The sequence below is a fragment of the Lontra canadensis genome, unplaced genomic scaffold, assembly GCF_010015895.1.
Source record: "Lontra canadensis isolate GAN:19392208 unplaced genomic scaffold, GSC_riverotter_1.0 scaffold70, whole genome shotgun sequence".
NCBI lineage: Eukaryota > Metazoa > Chordata > Mammalia > Carnivora > Mustelidae > Lontra > Lontra canadensis.
Genome location: NW_022631064.1, coordinates 9,560,433 through 9,579,429, shown reverse-complemented (window position 1 = coordinate 9,579,429; position 18,997 = coordinate 9,560,433). Strand labels below are relative to the sequence as shown.

The following is an 18,997-nucleotide window of genomic DNA, read 5'->3' as shown; positions in this document are numbered from 1 at the left end:
TAACCAGATTTCAAATAAAATCTTTAAGTTATATTTAGATATAAAAATTCTGTGACTCTAAGAATGGATGACTTAAAGATAAAAGGAATAGAATAAGTCATAGGCAAGAGGCGAAAATGATGTCACATTTACAGACAGAAAGTTTGTAAGTTTAATGTATTAGGAAAGATTTATAGAATAATATAAAGAGAAGGGAGAAAAGAAATGACCTACCATGACGTAGAGAAGGAAGGAAGAAATGAATTCATGACAGTGCATTAATTTTCTTTGTAAAATGTTTCAGATTACATATGCTTACACGGCTCTAGGACAGACTGACCAGGAAGAATATATTTGAAGTATGTCATATTTGTTCATTTTGTGATTTTCTCTAAAAGTGCTCTTTGGACCAGGAAGTGGAGTGTACAACTGATAGATGAGGTTGATTCCTGACTGAATACCGGATGATGTTTCAATAAAACAACCGGATGGCAGTTTCAGTAAAACACTTGGACACAATAGAATTTTAATAAAAGGAAATCACTAAAATGATTAAAAAAGTAAAATAAGCTTGAAATGGAGTTAAGTGAATCAAGAAAGACTGGGAAGAGTTACAAAGAAAAAGAAGGCTAAAGAGCAGTTTTATTTGTGAATGTACAAGTGTTGTATGGTGCAATGAGATTTTGGTGGGAGTGGGAATGGCACTACACTTGATAAAGAGGCTGTTTGTTGATAAGTCCTTAAGGTGACTCAAGGAGAGCTAAAAATGAATGAAAAAAAAAGGATGATAAGAAACAGATTAATATCTTAGATGGGACTTTGACTTGGATATTAACAATGTTAAGAATAAAAATGACCAGTGTTGCCAAAAAGAGACTCAGGTATTGGGAAGTTGTAAATGGGTCAGAGGGATAAAAAATTGTGATGAAATGATTTGTAAAGGGAGGCAAATTTGAACAGCATGCTTCCCACCATCCTTCCCACTGTACAACAAAGACCTAAAGTTCTGAAACTTTGTTTTATATATCCAAATATTCCCAATACCTACCTCAGGACATGAGTATATCTTCAATGAAATTTAGTTTAACGAATGCACGAAAGCCTTTACAATAGTTGGAATAAATAGTGCATACTATGGGTTATCAGTCAACGAACAATAGGTTTTACATGTGGCCATTAGTACTTTTCAAAAACCAAGTACTTACAAATCTTCATCTCATCACATGTCAGGAATGCATTTCTCCCACCTTTTATAGTTAGACATACTACTATATGATTGCTATTGCCAAAATAATGTGAGAAGTCTTTAGGTGTCAATTTTTTCACTGTCTTTCATTTTTTCCTTCCAGCACAGCTATTATCCAGATCTGAGTAGATGGCAACACCATATACTTGTTTCTCTGACTAAGGACAACATGCAATCAAGCTACTAGTTGCTGTGCAATGATGAAAGCTCTATTGTCATTCCATAAGCTTGTAAGAATGGAGCCCTCAGTCAGCTGACAATAGACAAATAGTGTGAAAGGGAAATACATCTTATTGTTATAAATTACTGACATTCTGGGGTTAAATGTTACTGTTACATAACTTAACCTATCTTAACACACATATTTAAAGGAGTGTCTGCTTAAAAAAGTAGGTATCAAAACCCTCACTGTTATAAATCAGGACGCGGAGATTCAATGAGATTAAGGAATAGAGAAAGAAATTTTGAGGTGCTACCCTATCCTTTGGAGCCTGAAATGTTGGCCACCTTGATGAAACAGCAGTCCCAACATCATTGTGGAATTCAGAAGTATTTATTCCAAGAATTCCTATAATCTAGCTAGAATACATAAAAGTGATTATAGCCTTAGTAGAAGTTCAGTATTACAAATTCTTAGTTGTTTTTTTTTCTACCAGAATGTTTTGAAATTTCTTTTTCTCCTTCCTCTCTTCCTCCTCCTCCCGCTCCTCCTTCTCCACCTTCTCCTCCTCCTTCTTCTTCTTTCTCCTCTTCCTCCTCTCCCTCTTCTCCTTCCTCTTCTCTTTCCTCTCCTCCTCCTCCTCCTCACCTTCCTCCTCCTCCTCTTCCTCCTTCTTCTCCTCTTCCTTCTCCTTCTTCTTCTTCTTCTTTTTCTTTTGATTTGAAATTTCTAAATGATCTTAAAGGACTAAGACCACTATATATGGGCAGTATGTGCAGATCCATTGATAATTAAATACCCAAGATGATTAGAGGAAAACAGAAGGAAATATTCAGAAAACAGAGTGTCTAACATTGGATATCATATTTTAATTGTTTTGTCCAGTGTTTAGAAAAGAAAAAAAAGGTCCATGTCTCATCTATTCATTACATTAAACAAAATAATTGTAACCTTGAAAATAAGATTTTAAAAGTTCTAAAAAAAACTTATGCCTACATTTGATTCATTTCATGTTAAAAATTGAAATTTAAAATATTGAATTAGACTTTTATTTTAGATTTTAGACAGTATATACTCAAAGTAATATATGGCATTTAAATAATCCTTGCTACTCCCTCACAGATGATTTACATGTCAGACAATTTCACATGAATCCTTGTACTTTAAAAATGTAGGTATAGGAGTACAGATGAGATGAATTCACAATGATTAGGATAGAAAGAATAGATATTAAGGATGGATGTTAGACTGGATGTTGAAAACAAGGCTATGAGAACATAAAACACATACTTCATTTTTTTCATAAAGTTATTGTATTCTCTGACAAGCAATTTCAATTAGTGACTATTCAACCAAATCTAAGTCACTCAGATGTTATGGGTTCTTAACTTAAAATTGACACTAGTAATGAGATTTCAATCTCCAAATGATTAATTTGAGGTCATACTTATGCCATACTCCAAGCCAAGGCTCAATAAATAGATGTCGAATAACATGGGAAAATGAAAATAACTTTTATAATTTGGAGAAATTCTCCCTTTTTTCATATCATGCTTCCTAACATTGTAAATTAAATGAATTTTCATTTGAAATGTTGAGAGTACATTAGTTTCAGGTAAAAAGACTGTACCCTTCCTTAATTTTTTTTCTACAACCGTCAGGAACCAATAACTGGAAGGTGCTAGAAACAAAACTCAGCAATTGGAATTTTCTTTGCAAAGTGTCTCCCAACCAAGCCAGGATTCTTTATGCTGGAGGTGATTCTGAATGCTGATACTGATTGCCATCTAAGGGGATCCTTAAGGAGATTTCACAAAGTCTAGCTTCTTTTCATAACACCTCAACATAGTTGTTAGAATTTCTGCTTCACAGTATATGTAGTAAAATTTAATATAAGAAACTATAAGAATATGAGAATAATATAAATATATTTCAATAATATTTTAAACTCTTCTTTTGGTCTAGTGGTCATATAAAAATACTTTTGTACTTTCTTGGCTGGCTTAATGGTACTAAAACACAAGCACAGTTAAATTTTTAAACAATATAAGAGTTCACTATCCATCATACCCAAAGAAACACCATGTAATGGTAAAGAAAAATGTCAACTTAAAAAGGCAGAATGATTTTCATCTTTGTGCATTAAAAAAAACCAGTTTTGGAAAATTAACAAAGTGCCGTGAAGCAAGATAATAGTATATTGATGTTTATTAATGTCCAGAACAGTATTGGAAATAAGGCTGAAAGAAATAAGGATAGAAACATCTAACTGTTGAAAAAAATGCATTGGTGTTCTTTTTTGTTGTTGTTGTTTGTTTTTTAAGCACGTAGATTTTATAATGGCTATCATTTGGCTATGTTTTTAAGAGCACAAAAATTGCTTGTGGTAAAATCAGTTAAAAAAAAAAGCAAGCTTTCTTACAGTTTGCCTATTCTAAAAGCAATTAAATCAAGCATCTCATAATTATGTATCAGATTTTTTTATATTTTTAAATCCATAACATTACCTAGTGTAATGAAACTCAAAATGCTATCAAATAGTGAGGTCTGGTAAAACAACACCACCTTATCTGTTTGACCTACTTTGCTCATTGTTCTCACATCTTTGATATCAGTTAGATTACAAAGATTTTCCCTGTAGAAATTATTGAAGATAAAGTAAACAGAAACTAATAATATTTAAAGTGTGGAAGACAAGAATATATATATCCTGGTTAATAGATATCTGTACCTGCAGGTGAGCTAGGCCTCTTGTTGAATTAGCTCTTTATTCAGTTACATTACATTCCTTCCCTCTATCATTATTATTATTTTCTTTCTAAGGTTTAAAATTCAAGGAGAGAGAGACAGAGAGAGAATACTGTACATTGTATCAGGTCAAATCAGTGTTGCAAGTTAAGGGAAAAGAAAGAAGTTAGGAAGAAACCAGTGGTATAAAATTGTATCCCAGTTACCAACAATACTTTTTTTTTTTTTTCCTTTGGAGCTACATCACTGCAGTGAGCATTGCTGGGGGGAGGAGGGGATAAAGAACATTGACCTAGATGAGATGCTTGATTCTTTTGCCTCATTTATTTATGTACTTGTTAATCATTTAGAAAAACCTAATAATAATTGCTAGTGGTTGTTGAGAACTTACTATGTGCCTAATGCTTTATCTCTAAGTGTTATGATTACTAAGAATGACTGCTACTGTCAGTCCCATTTAAGTGATAAAGAACTGAGGTTTATAGACAGTAAGTTACTTGTCCCTGTTCCTACAATTTGTATGTACTGCAACTAAGGTTTGGGTGCCGGTTTGTCTGATTTTGATTCTGTACTTTTTCTTACTGTGTTGTGCTAGGCAGTAGGGATAAGGAAATTTTGTTCAAATTCTAATGGGAAGGAAAGCACAAAATGTTATTTTTAAAAACTGTGTTGGTATGGAAAAGAAGCAAAGACCTCTTAAATCTGGCGTGTAAATCTTGGAGACACAATATTAGATATGATTCTCATGTTTTACTCAACTTCATCATACTGTGATATGTATTCAAAATTCTAGTTCAACTTCACAGATATATGCATAAGGAGAGCTTCAAATCAATGGATCACTCTATACATGAATCAAAATCTTGCAATCAATCAAAGTAGAAAGAAGTAATCCAGAGTGATGATATCTGGTCATTTTTACCACTATTGAAACATTTATGTCTCAAAAAGAATAACTGGTGGTTATTTCTGAAACTGTACTCACTGATCCAAAAAATGCTTTGTTTCTCCTTTATTCAGTTTTAATCTCTTGTATGTCCTAATACAAGTTTAAATATTCTGATGGAGGTGGCAGTGACCTTGATTCTGAGCAGGTGACTTTATGCTAGTTGCTATAAATCCTGGAATTACAAGGAAGGAGAAATAAGGCAGTATATATGTTTTCTATTCCATGCTTACATTAAAAAGATAGTCCTATTTTATTTTTATATTAGCAGAAGTTGAGGCACAGAGACAAAGTTAATGATATACCTAAGGTCATGTAACTATTAAATGTCTGAAGCTAGGTCTAAGTCCATATATACCAGACCAAAAAGAATAAGCCATTTTTACTACACTGTAGAGCCCCATCAAAGGGAATACATACTCTACCCCTTCAATAAGAGTGAAAAAATAAACAAAAAAGAATAGATAGATAGGGAGGGAAAGAATAAAGAAAGATATGACAGATCACTTTCCTCTTTTGTGGCCCTCTCTGGATCTCTATGTCTGTTTTATGAAATCCAGCATCAGAAGTCATTGTCAGCAGCACAAGATACATTTTAAATAATATTGATTTAAATTAGCTTAAAGAAAGGATTTCACAAAGAACTTGTAAGTGTGACTGCAAAAAAATTTCCCAGTGTAAGAAAGGAATGGGTCTATTTTGAAGATGTTGCTTTTTAAAATAGCCATCTATTCTAAAAAAAAAAAAAAAAAAAAAGCCATCTATTTGCAAAAAAAGTCACAAAAATATGCATTTTTTAAATTTAGTGTTTTTCATTAAAATTTATTGTATCTGTCCATTATTAAGCATGGGTTCTGGGGAAGAAAAAGAATATATTTTTTCTTTTGTTTTAACTTCCTTGACAGTAGACAAGAAATATAATTTCCATTTTGTCCTAATCTCTAGGAATCTTAAAAACTAACTTTTGGGCTTTTGTCTTTTAGTATCTTTGTTTGTGTGTGTTTAAATAGGTATATGTAGTTTTATTCTAATGTACCACAAATGATTTTTAGCACTTAGCTTGGTTCAAGCAAACATCCAAAATGAAGATGTGAGAAATATTTTCATTTTATAACAGATGCTCATTTTTAAAACATTCTTTGTACAAAAGTTGGGTATTCATCCTTTCTGATGGAAGCATAATATTCCATTGTATATATGGACCATATCTTCCTTATCCATTCATCTGTTGAAGGGCATCTTGGCTCTTTTCAGAATTTGGCAACTGTGGCCATTGCTGTTATGAACATTGGGGTACAGATAGCGCTTCTTTTCACTGATCTGTATCTTTGGGGTAAATATCCAGTAGTGCAATTGCAGGGTCATAGAGAAGCTCTATTTTCAATTTCTTAAGGAATCTCCACACTGTTTTCCAAAGTGGCTACACCAACTTGCATTCCCGCCAACAGTATAACAGGGTTTCCCTTTCTCCACATCCCCCCAACACTAGCTGTTCACTGTCTTGTTGATTTTGGCCATTCTAACTGGTGTAAGGTGGATTCTCAATGTGGTTTTAATTTGAATCTCCCTGACAGCTAATGATGATGAACATTTTTTCATGTGTCTGTTAGCCATTTGTATGTCTTCTTTGGAGAAGTGTCTGTTCATGTCTTCTGCCCACTTTTTGATGTGATTATCTGTTTTGTGTGTGTTGAGTTTGAGGAGTTCTTTATAGATCTTGGATATCGGCCCTTTGTCTGCAGTGTCATTTGTAAATATCTTCTTCCATTCTGTGGATTGCCACTTTGTTTTGTTGACTGTTTCCTTTGCTGTGCAGAAGCTTTTGATCTTGTTGAAGTCCCAAAAGTTCATTTTTGCTTTTGTTTCCTTTTCCTTTGGAGACATGTCTTGAAAGAAGTTGTTGTGGCCAGTGTCAAAGAGGTAACTGCCTATGTTCTCCTATAGGACTTTGATAGATTCCTGCCTCATATTGAGGTCTTTTATGCATTTTGAGTTCATCTTTTATATGGTGTAAGAGAATGGTCAAGTTTCATTCTTCTATACATAGCTGCCCAATTTTCCCAGCACCATTTATTTTTTATTTTTTATTTTATTTTATTTTTTTAAAGATTTTATTTATTTATTTGACAGACAGAGATCACAAGTAGGCAGAGAGGCAGGCATAGAGAGAGGAGGAAGCAGTCTCTCTGCCAAGCAGAGGGTCCTATGCGGGGCTCGATTCCAGGACCCTGGGACCATGACCAGAGCCAAAGGCAGAAGCTTTAACCCACTGAGCCACCCAGGCGCCCCCCAGCACCATTTATTGAAGAAACTTTTCCCCCATAGTATATTTTTTCCTGCTTTGTCAAAGATTATTTGAATACAGAGTTGTGGGTCCATATCTGGGCTCTCTGGTCTGTTCCACTGGTCAATGCGTCCGTTTTTGTGTTGGTGCCATGCTGTGTTGGTGATCTCAGCTTTGTAGTAAAACTTGAAATCAGGCAATGCGATGCCCCCAGTTTTGTTTTTCTTTTTCAACATTTCATTAGCAATTCGGGGTTTCTTCTGGTTCCATACTAATTTTAGGATTGTGTGTTCAAGCTCTTTGAAAAATACCAGTGGAGTTTTGATTGTGATGGCACTGAAACTATAGTTTGTTCTAGGCACTACGGACATTTTAACAATGTTTATTTGTGACTGGAAGAGACTATGCTGAGTGAAAAAAATCAAGCAGAGAAAGTCAATTATCATACGGTTTCACTTACTTGAGGAGCATAAGGAATAACATGGAGGATTTTGGGAAATGGGGCGGAAAAGTGAGTTGGGGGAAATTGGATGGGGAAACAAACCATGAGAGACTGTGGACTCTGAGAAATAAATGGAAGGTTTTGGGAGGAGAGAGGTAGGGGGTTGGGTGAGCCTGGTGATGGGTATTAAGGAGGGCACGTATTACATGGAGCACTGGGTGTGGTGCATAAACAATGAATCTTGGAAAACTGAAAAAATAAAATAAAATAAAATTACAAAAAATAAATATTCTTTGTTAATATATTTTACTAAAACACCCTAAGACAGTTCTTTTTTTCAACTCCTGGCAATTGATATGATTAACTCAAGGTTATGTCAATTTCTCTTTATTTTTTCTTCTTTCTCCTTTTAAGAAACTTTCTCCTCGGGGGAGAGAAGATGGCGGGGAAGTAGGAGGAGGCGCCATTTCAACCTGTACCCTAAAGTGAGCTGATTACCTACCAAAGAACTCCGATCACCCATGAAATCAGCTTGAGATCAGAATTATACACATCTGGATCTCTACAGGGGCAGAAGACACCAGTGGGCAGGTAAAGTGGAGTGGGAACATCAGACCAATATCAGAAGATAAACAAAAGGGGGAGGGAGCCACCAGAGGCGACCGATTGGAAAGTAATACCCCAATACGAGGTGCCTGGCATCTGGGGACCAGCATTAACTTGGAGTCTGGTTGAAAGTACTCAAAAAGAGCAAAGGATTGCAGGGGGAAATTGTGGGAATCAGGGCGGTTAGGGACAGGGGCTTAAGCCCCCGGACCCAGGACAGCCTCCCCTGGCACTGAGCCAGAGAGAGTGTGGTGGAGAAACCAGGTCTTGGGCCCTGAGCCACCAGTGCACCTGAGAACACGTGGAGTCCGGCTCCTGTGAGAGGCTGGGAACCTCGCCGGAGGGCAGAATGCTGTGCTGTGCTATCAGAGCCTGGGAGAGGTGCACGCAGGTGCCAGCCCAGTGCTCTCGGACACAGAAAGACCAGGCACTCCCAGCCTGGGCCAGTGGGAAAATCTCAGTGTGCTGTCGCTGCTTGGAACCTCTCTGGCAGTCTGGAGCTGCCCAGACAGCCGCCGCTGCCGTGGTTTGGGGTACAAGCAGGAGATCCTGCATCCCCAGGGACAGTGACTCAGAACCTGCTCTGCCAGCAGCTCTGAAGCACCCACAGGGGACAGACTGAGGCTTCTCTCTGAGAGGGATGTCGGGGTGCAGTTTGCTTTCCTCTAAACCTCCAAAAACCATCAAAAGCTGTCGAGGCAAGAGAAAAAAACAAAAAAAACCCAAAAAACAAATAAAATGAAAAAACAAACATAAAAATTTCCAGAGAACAAAAGCCTGAAATACCGGTTTCCTCAGAGCCCACCCCCTTGAGGGGGACTGGAGGACTTAACTCAGGTAACATCATTGACTGAAAACCCATGAGGCAGGCCCCTCCTCCAGAAAACCAACCAGGAAAGAAAAAAGAAAAAAAAAAAAAAAGACGACAAGAGAACAACCACCACTACTTCATAGGACAACTTTTATTTTTAACTTGTTCCCACTATTCTGGTTCATTTTTTTTTTTAAATATAGATAATTTTTTAACCTGTTTGCCATCACAGTGAGATGTCCAGTACATCAAATTCCATAATAACCTTCTAACCTGAACTTTTTGATACATACACCCGTGTTTTTCTTTTGCTTTTCTATTTTTTAATTTTTTTAAAAATTTTAGTTTAGTTTAGTCTAGTTTATTCTTTTTTTATTTTTATTTTCTAATATTCATATAGAGTTAAACCTCAAGGTAACCACCTTTCCCCAATCAATGCTACCCCTATAGGTAAACCAATTTTTAATCCTCCTTTATCTTAGGAAAGTTGAGTCCTTTAACAAAGATATCAAGATACATTCAGGAAGAATCAAAATAACCTTCCTCACCCACACTGAGAATTTATAACCACTATCCCATCTTTTTCTTCCACCAGTTTTTCTGTGTATTTGTGTTTGTCCTGATAGTATATAAATCTTATATTTGGGGTTCGTTTTGATGAGGTTCTTCCTTTTTTTGCTCTTATAGATATATGTATTTTTTTTTCTCTTGTCATATACTTTTATCAGTCTTTTTGTTTGTCTGTTTTTGTTTGTATACTTCATAAATCTTACCTTGGGGCCCATTTGGGCTGAGCCTTCTCTTTTATCTTCCCTTTTTTCCCTGCCTCTCTCTCTTTTTTTTTCTTTTTCTTTTCTTTTTTCTCTCATTTGGGTGGAGAATCCTGATTGCTGAGAAGCGTTCCAGGGTGCACCTTGACTGCACCATGGTCGATACATCCAGCTACATCCATTCAGTCATCTCTCACCAAAATGACTAGGAGGAGGAATGCCCAACAGAAGAAAAATACAGAAGATGGGCCTTCTGCAACAGAGCTAACAGCTATCAACCAGACAATATGTCAGAAAGGGAATTCAGGCTAACAATTATCCAGGCAATAGCTAAGTTGGAGAAAGCAATGGATGACCAAAAGGAACTGATTAGGGCAGAATTGAAAGCCACCAGGGATGATGTTCAAAATGCTCTCAATGAGTTCCAATCTAATCTAAATTCTCTCAAAGCTAGGGTAACTGAGACAGAAGATAGAATTAGTGATCTGGAGGACAAACAAATTGAGAGAAAGGATCAGGAGGAAGCCTGGAACAAACAGCCTAGAAGCCACGAAAACAGAATCAGGGAAATAAATGATTCCATGAAACGTTCCAGCGTCAGAATTATTGGAATCCCTGAAGGGGAGGAGAAAGAAAGAAGTCTAGAAGATATAGTGGAACAAGTTGTTCATGAAAATTGTCCCAATCTCACGAATGGAACCAGAGTTCATGTACTAGAGGCAGAACGGTCTCCCCCCAAGATTATAAATTCTCAAAAGTCCTTGAGACACCCAATAGCAAGAATGAAGAATTATAATTGTAGGCAGACCGTCTTGAAAGCAGCCAGGACAAGGAAGCTCCTTACATACAGAGGAAAGCCCATCAGAATAACATCAGACCTGTCCACAGAGACCTGGCAAGCCAGAAAGGGCTGGCAAGATATATTCAGGGCACTAAATGAAAAGAACATGCAGCCACAAATACTTTATCCAGCAAGACTAACATTCAAAATGGATGGAGAGATAAAGAGTTTCCAAGACTGGCAAGGCTTAAAAGACTATGCAACCACCAAGCCAACACTGCAGGAAATATTAAGGGAGGTTCTATAAAAGAGAAAAAATCCTAAAAATATCATTGAACAGAAATATAGAGACAATCTACAGAAAGAAAGACCTCAAAGGTAGCATGATGTCAATAAAAACGTATCTATCAATAATCACTCTCAATGTGAATAGCCTAAATGCGCCCATAAAATGACACAAGGTCTCAGATTGGATAAAACAACAGGACCCATCCATATGTTGTCTACAAGAGACCCATTTTGAACCTAAAGATACACCCAGACTGAAAGTGAAGGGATGGAGAAGCATCTTTCTTGCCAATGGGCCTCAAAAGAAGGCTGGTGTAGCGATTGTCATATCAGATAAATTAGATTTTAAACTAAAAACTAGTCAGAGATACAGAAGTATCTGTAATCAGAAATATAGAAGGACACTACATAATTCTTAAAGGGACTATCCACCAAGACGATCTAACAATTGTAAATATCTACTCCCCCAATATGGGAGCAGCCAATTACATAAGAAAACTATGAATCAAGATAAACAGTCATATTGATATGAATACATTAATAGTAGGAGATCTTAACATGCCCCTCTCAGTAATATACAGATCATCAAAGCAGAAAATCAATAAAAAAACAAGAGCATTGAATGACACATTGGACCAGACGGACCTCATAGATATATACAGAACATTCCACCCTAAAAAAACAGAATATTCATTCTTCTCAAGTGCACATGGAACCCTCTCCAGAATAGACCACATACTGGGTCACAGATTAGGACTCAACCAATACCAAAAGACTGAGATTATTCCCTGCATATTCTCAGATCATAATGCTTTGAAACTGGAGCTCAATCACAAGGAAAAGTTCAGAAGGAATTCAAACACCTGGAAGTTAAAGACCACCTTGCTTAAGAATGCTTGGATCAACCAGGAGATCAAAGAAGAACTGAAACAATTCATGGAAACCAAGAAGGATGAAGAACTTCAGTCCAAAACCTATGGATTACAGCAAAGGTGGTCCTAAGGGGGAAATACCTAGCCATCCAAGCCTCCCTCAAAAAAATTGAAAAATCCAGAATACACCAGCTGTCTCTACACCTTAAAGAGCTGGAGAACCAACAACAAATTAAACCAACTCCACACATAAGAAGGGAAATAATCAAGATTAGAGCAGAGATCAATGAGGTAGAAAGCAGAGATACAGTAGAACATATCAATGAAACTAGAAGCTGTTTTTTTTTTTCAAAGAATCAATAAGATCGATAAACTGTTGTCCACTCTAATCGAAAAGAAAAGAGAGAAAGCCCAAATTAATAAAATTATGAATGAAAAGGGAGAAATCACAACTAACACCAAGGAAGTAGAAACAATCATCAGAAGTTATTATCAACAGTTATATGCAAATAAGCTAAGCAACCTAGATGAAATGGATGCATTCCTGGAAAACTATAAACTCCCAAAATTGAACCAGGAAGAAATTGGCAACCTGAATAGACCAATATCTAGTAAAGAGGTTGAAGCAGTGATCAAAAACCTCCCAAAAACAAGAGCCCAGGACCTGATGGATTCCATGGGGAATTCTATCAAACTTTCAAAGAAGAAATAACACCTATTCTCCTGAAGCTGTTTCAAAAAATTGAAGCAGAAGGAAAACTTCCAGACTCTTTTTTGAAGCCAGCATTACCCTGATCCCCAAACCAGGCAAAGACCCTACCAAAAAGGAGAATTTCAGACCAATATCACTGATGAATATGGATGCTAAGATTCTCAACAAGATCCTAGCAAACAGGACCCAACAGTACATTAAAAAGATTATCCACCATGAGAGAAGAACCACATGGTCCTCTCAATTGATGCAGAAAAAGCATTTGACAACATCCAGCACCCGTTCCTGATTAAAGTGCTTCAAAGTATAAGGATAGAGGGAACATTCCTGAACTTCATAAAATCTATCTATGAAAGACCCACAGCAAATATCATCCTCAATGGGAAAAAGCTAGTAGCCTTCCCGTTGAGATCAAGAACACGACAAGGATGCCCACTCTCACCACTCTTGTTCAACATAGTACTAGATGTCCTAGCAACAGCAATCAGACAACAAAGAGAAAGAAAAGGTATCCAAATTGGCAATGAGGAAGTCAAACTCTCTCTCTTCACAGATGACATGATTCTTTATATGGAAAACCCAAAAGACTCCACCCCCAAACTACTAGAACTCATACAGCAATTCAGTAACATGGCAGGATACAAAGTCAATGTAAGGAAATCAGTGCCTTTCTTATACACTAACAATGAAAATACAGAAAGGGAAATTAGAGAAACAATTCCATTTACTATAGCACCAAGAACCATAAGATACCTGGGAATAAACCTAACCAAAGAGGTAAAGGATCTGTACTTGAAGAACTACAGAACACTCATGAAAGATATTGAAGAAGACACAAAAAGATGGAAGACCATTCCATGCTCTTGGATTGGAAGAATAAACATTGTTAAAATGTGTATACTGCCCAGAGCAATCTATACTTTTAATGCCATTCCAATCAAAATTCCACCGGTATTTTTCAAAAAGCTGGAGCAAATAATCCTAAAATTTGTATGGAATCAGAAGAGACCCTGAATCACTAAGGAAATGTTGAAAAACAAAAATAAAATTGGGGGCTTCATGTTACCTGATTTCAAGCTTTACTACAAAGCTGTGATCACCAAGACAGCATGGTACTGGCATATAAACAAACACATAGACCAGTGGAACAGAGTAGAGAGCGAAGATATGGACCCTCAACTCTATGGTCAAATAATCTTCGACAAAACAGGAAAAAATATACAGTGGAAAAAAGACAGTCTCTTCAATAAATGGTGCTGGGAAAACTGGACAGCTATATGTAGAAGAATGAAACTCGACCATTCTCTTACACTGTACACAAAGATAAACTCGAAATGGATAAAAGACCTCAACATGAGACAGGAATCCATCAGAATCCTAGAGGAGAACATAGGCAGTAACCTCTTCGATATCAGCCACAGCAACTTCTTTCAAGATATGTCTCCAAAGGCAAAGGAAACAAAAGCGAAAATGAACTTTTGGGACTTCATCAAGATCAAAAGCTTCTGCACAGCAAAGGAAACAGTCAACAAAACAAAGAAGCAACCCACGGAATGGGAGAAGATATTTGCAAATGACAGTACAGACAAAAGGTTGATATCTAAGATCTATAAAGAACTCCTCAAACTCAACACACACAAAACAGATAATCACATCAAAAAATGGGCAGAAGATATGAACAGACACTTCTCCAATGAAGACATACAAATGGCTATCAGACATGAAAAAATGTTCATCATCACTAGCCATCAGGGAGATTCAAATTAAAACCACATTGAGAATCCACCTTACACCAGTTAGAATGGCCAAAATTAGCAAGACAGGAAACAACATGTGTTGGAGAGGATGTGGAGAAAGGGGAACCCTCTTACACTGTTGGTGGGAGTGCAGGCTGGTGCAGCCACTTTGGAGAACAGTGTGGAGATTCCTCAAGAAATTAAAAACAGAGCTTCCCTATGACCCTGCAATTGCACTACTGGGTATTTACCCCAAAGATACAGATGTAGTGAAAAAAAGGGCCATCTGTACCCCAATGTTTATAGCAGCAATGGCCACGGTCGCCAAACTGTGGAAAGAACCAAGATGCCCTTCAACGGACGAATGGATAAGGAAGATGTGGTCCATATACACTATGGAGTATTATGCCTCCATCAGAAAGGATGAATACCCAACTTTTGTAGCAACATGGATGGGACCGGAAGAAATTATGTTGAGTGAAATAAGTCAAGCAGAGTCAATTATCATATGGTTTCACTTATTTGTGGAGCATAACAAATAACATGGAGGACATGGGGAAATGGAGAGGAGAAGGGAGTTGAGGGAAATTGGAAGGGGACATGAACCATGAGAGACTATGGACTCTGAAAAATAACCTGAGGGTCTTGAAGGGACAGGGCTGGGAAGCTGGGGGAACCAGGTGGTAGGTATTAGGGAGGGCACGTATTACATGGAGCACTGGGTGTGGTGCAAAAACAATGAATACTGTTAAGCTGAAAAGAAAAAAAAAAAGAAACTTTCTCCTCTTTAGAAACTATGTTTATTTTTAATTTTTTTAAAATGGAGATATTTTACAATGTCAGCCTAAGGGATATATTAGCACCGTAACTACTACTGACAATGAACTAAGTTTGCATGCCTTGCTGAGGCGCCATAGTAACAATTAATCTTAAATTGAATGTATATGGTAGTTTCAGTTTAATTCTTAATAGGTTATACTGTACATAATAAAATTGATGAGTAACTTTTAATTAGCTAATGACAGCCTAATCTCAAAGACTATCTAATTTCTCAAAGACATAATAATTCTTAAGAAAAATATACAAAGCTTAGGAGAAATACAGAACAGTATTCTTACTTAGACTATTTAAGCACAGAACACAAGGGCAAATGGAGGGGAGGCTATTGACCTTGGAAGTATTCCTGGATAGTAGTAGTTAAGAACCAAATAAGGGTCTGGCTGCCTGGTCTCAACTCTTGTCTTCTCTATTTTAGCTGTATTGGTCACATAGCAGAACCTGTAACAAATTTTTCAGCTCCATCCACTACGTTACTCAAAAACAGAAGTGAATGAAACGAGAAATAAAAGAGGGAGAACAAATATAAGAATGGTTTACTAATCTAGCCATCACTTAATGTCAAGATGATTCAAACTCATGAGATTATCATTCAAAAGATAAACTTTAATCAGGACCTTTATTTTCAGGTTTGGAGTAGAATTTATCTTCTGGCTCCCATCTCTTAAGGACCAATTTCACCCACTTGATTGTGATTTCTTGGATGCACTTGTGGTGGCCCTGAATATACCTACATCTCATTCTTCCAGGAAGAGGAGAGTGCCAGAGGAGGTAAATGGTTTTCAGAGTATCCATGGGGTAAGACACAATTGGATTACATCTGATGAAGGCTGCTGAAGTCCACACACTGTAGGTTATCAGAATAGTGGCTTAGTCTGCTGCCAAGAGTCAAGATTGCCAGAGATGAGGTTGAGATAATCTCCAGTAGCAACTGAGAAGTGTCTGTCTGACCAGTCCTCTACTGATGCTTTTCCTTAGTATGCAGCTACTAAATATAACACAGTACCTCCATATTTGTAGGATGTCCTCACTTCTTTTCCAGGAGGTGAGGTACACTTTAAATGAGTCATGAAGTTTCATTTAGGGGCATCATCTCCTTTAAGCCAGTTCATCTGTGAAGCAGTCCTAATTTTATTCGTTGACAGAAGGCCACAGATATGACCTTGAAGGAGAATGTCAATGCAATTGAGGTTAATGATATGGGAGTTCTGGCCACGTGTTCATCTGTTTTTCTCATGCTTTCTAGATCTGCTGAGATTAAATCCCATATACCATTTGTATTGTATGATGGGTTACTGCTTTACACTCCCAAATTTATGACTCAGCAGGTCTAATAATACCTAAGTTAGGAAGAGGAAGGGTGGTTACATGGACATCTGGCATCCTGTGGTCAGGATCTTTCCCTACTTGGACATAGTGGAATACTAGATGTTACTTTTTTCAATGAAAATTAACTTGTTGGATATAGAAAGCTTGACTTTGCTCTACAGTCTATGATTCTACACATCATTTTTTTCTTCTGGAGGCTTGCCAGAGATTCAATATAGCATTTTAAATATACCATAGATATCTCTAGCACTATCAGATCTTCTGAGTCACATATTTTGAGTGATAGAGCAGCTTGCACCACAGTCTTGACTTTGCAGAATACTTTCTTGCTGTAAGTCCTGCTAAAAAGTGTTATTTTATGAGTCATTCAATAAATGGATCATAACAGTATTTTAAAGAATGTTATATGCTGCCTCAAAAAATCCAGAGCCTCATCAAGTACTCTAAGTAAGAAATACACTAAATTTGTATTCATCTTAGAAAAAAAAAAATGTTTTGATATGCTCTAGTTGACTTGAACCCCTAAAGTATTCCCTGATATGGAAGGCTCCTACATCTTCAACAGAATTTTTCTTCACTCTCTGACCTCCTGATATATTCCTAGGGCTTATAGAACACTTGGTAGTTTCTAATTATTGTGTTCCATTAGCGTGACACATAATTATAGTAACCCGAAATGATGTTTTGCAGAATAATAGGATCAGTGTTCTTGCAGAACATATCATGAGCATGAGAATTATTTAACATAGCCCTCTGATAACGAGTGAATGCTGTCCCCATTATGTTATTCCTATTATGTGATGGCAAACTAGTTCTGGTCCTCCTTTCTGTTGGAATCAAGAGGAATGTAATTGCCAAATAAATTCATATGTGTTAAGTGCCAGGGGAATGTAGTATCGCATCAGTAAATATAACATATTAAGCATGCGGTTGCACTTGGGGCTATATCATAGGTAAGTGTAAAGCAGTCATTCTATAGCATCTATCAGTTAGGATCAATTAAAAAAAAGATTTTTATTACTTATGTATTTGAGAGAGAGAGCACGAGAAAGTCAGCACAAGAGAGAGGAGGGGCAGAGGGAGAGGCAGGCTCCCCGCTGAGCAGGGAACCCATTATGGGGCTCCAACCTAGGATCCCAGGATCGAGACCTGAGCCAAAGGCAGATACTTATGTCACCCAGGTGCCCGTGGGATCAGTTTTTCTTTTCTTATTGACTTTTTTCTAACAGCTTAGCAGATGAATTACATGGGAATATCATAGGAAACACTACTCCTGTTTTCCTTAAGTATTTGATGGTGATGCTTATCATTGTAATTCCTGCAATGTGGTATGGCTTTTACATATTCTCCAGGATAGAGGGGAGCTTCTAGTTGGTTTTTTGGGGGATTTTTGCTTGTTTTTAATATGGCACTCTTCATGAGTTTGCATGTCATTCTTGTGTAGGGTGTGTGCTAATCTCTGCATCATTCCAATTTTAATATATGTGCTGCAGAAGCAAGTACAGGGTTGTTTGTTTGTTGATTTTTTTTTTTCCCTATCAAAATGGTTCTTACTCCACAGATAGTAGATATATGTGAGGATTCTGTCAGGTGTTGAGTATATCAGTATTCAATTACCCACCTGGGGACCAATGAAATAACTGTGTGTTAGTTGTATGGACATGTTAGATACATTGCATTGTGACACAGTCTTGGGGTAAAACTCTACCTATCATCAGGCATCCAAGGCCTCTACTCATGGTATATCAATTCCGCCATTATCAGTCTCGGTTCAGAATCTTTGTTTATCAATCCTTAATTCCTGTTTCCAACTATACAGTTATACCAGTATTCACCACAAGTCCGTTTTGAAAAAGATGAGGGAAGTATTTACCTAATTTACTTGCAGTAATATGGCTGAGTTCACTCTCAGAGAGACCTGGATTCCCCTTCCAACCAATGGCTTTTTGGTCTGTGAACTAACATAAGTCTGGAATTGTTGTGAGGAAGCACAACTTTCCATTTTGATGGCTAACCCCAGTTATCAGTTCAAAAGCTATCAACTTATCTATTTATTTTTTGTTATATAGGTCAAGAAACACTCTACTCCACTTATCTATCTTTTCTCGAGGACATTATGATCTATTTGCTATCACCATAGATATGCATATCAAGACACCCTGATTTCCATTATAGCCATGTTAGCTATTAGAGTAATTAAATCTATCTTGCCTCTGAACATTAAGTGCTTCCACCTATACTTTTTCATTTCAGAATCTAATTACTCCTCCTTACCCTGGGGAACACATTTTCATGGCATCATCTTCCACTGCCATTCAATCCTACAGAGGACAGGAACCATTAAGTTGGTTTCTCCTTCATGCCCTAGCAATGTTTCCATATTGCATTACCCCAGTGAAAGAAATGGCCTCTTGGAATACTATGGGAAAATAATTTGATGGTACATTCTC

At 37.0% G+C, this 18,997-nt stretch overlaps 1 non-coding gene across 1 annotated transcript; it reads right to left on the bottom strand.

Annotated features, from left to right (window-relative positions):
* Positions 1-17,946: 17,946 nt before the first annotated feature.
* On the bottom strand, positions 17,947-18,050 carry LOC116881047. The gene has a single exon (XR_004385335.1). It is a non-coding gene; the product is annotated as a U6 spliceosomal RNA (small nuclear RNA).
* Positions 18,051-18,997: the final 947 nt, after the last annotated feature.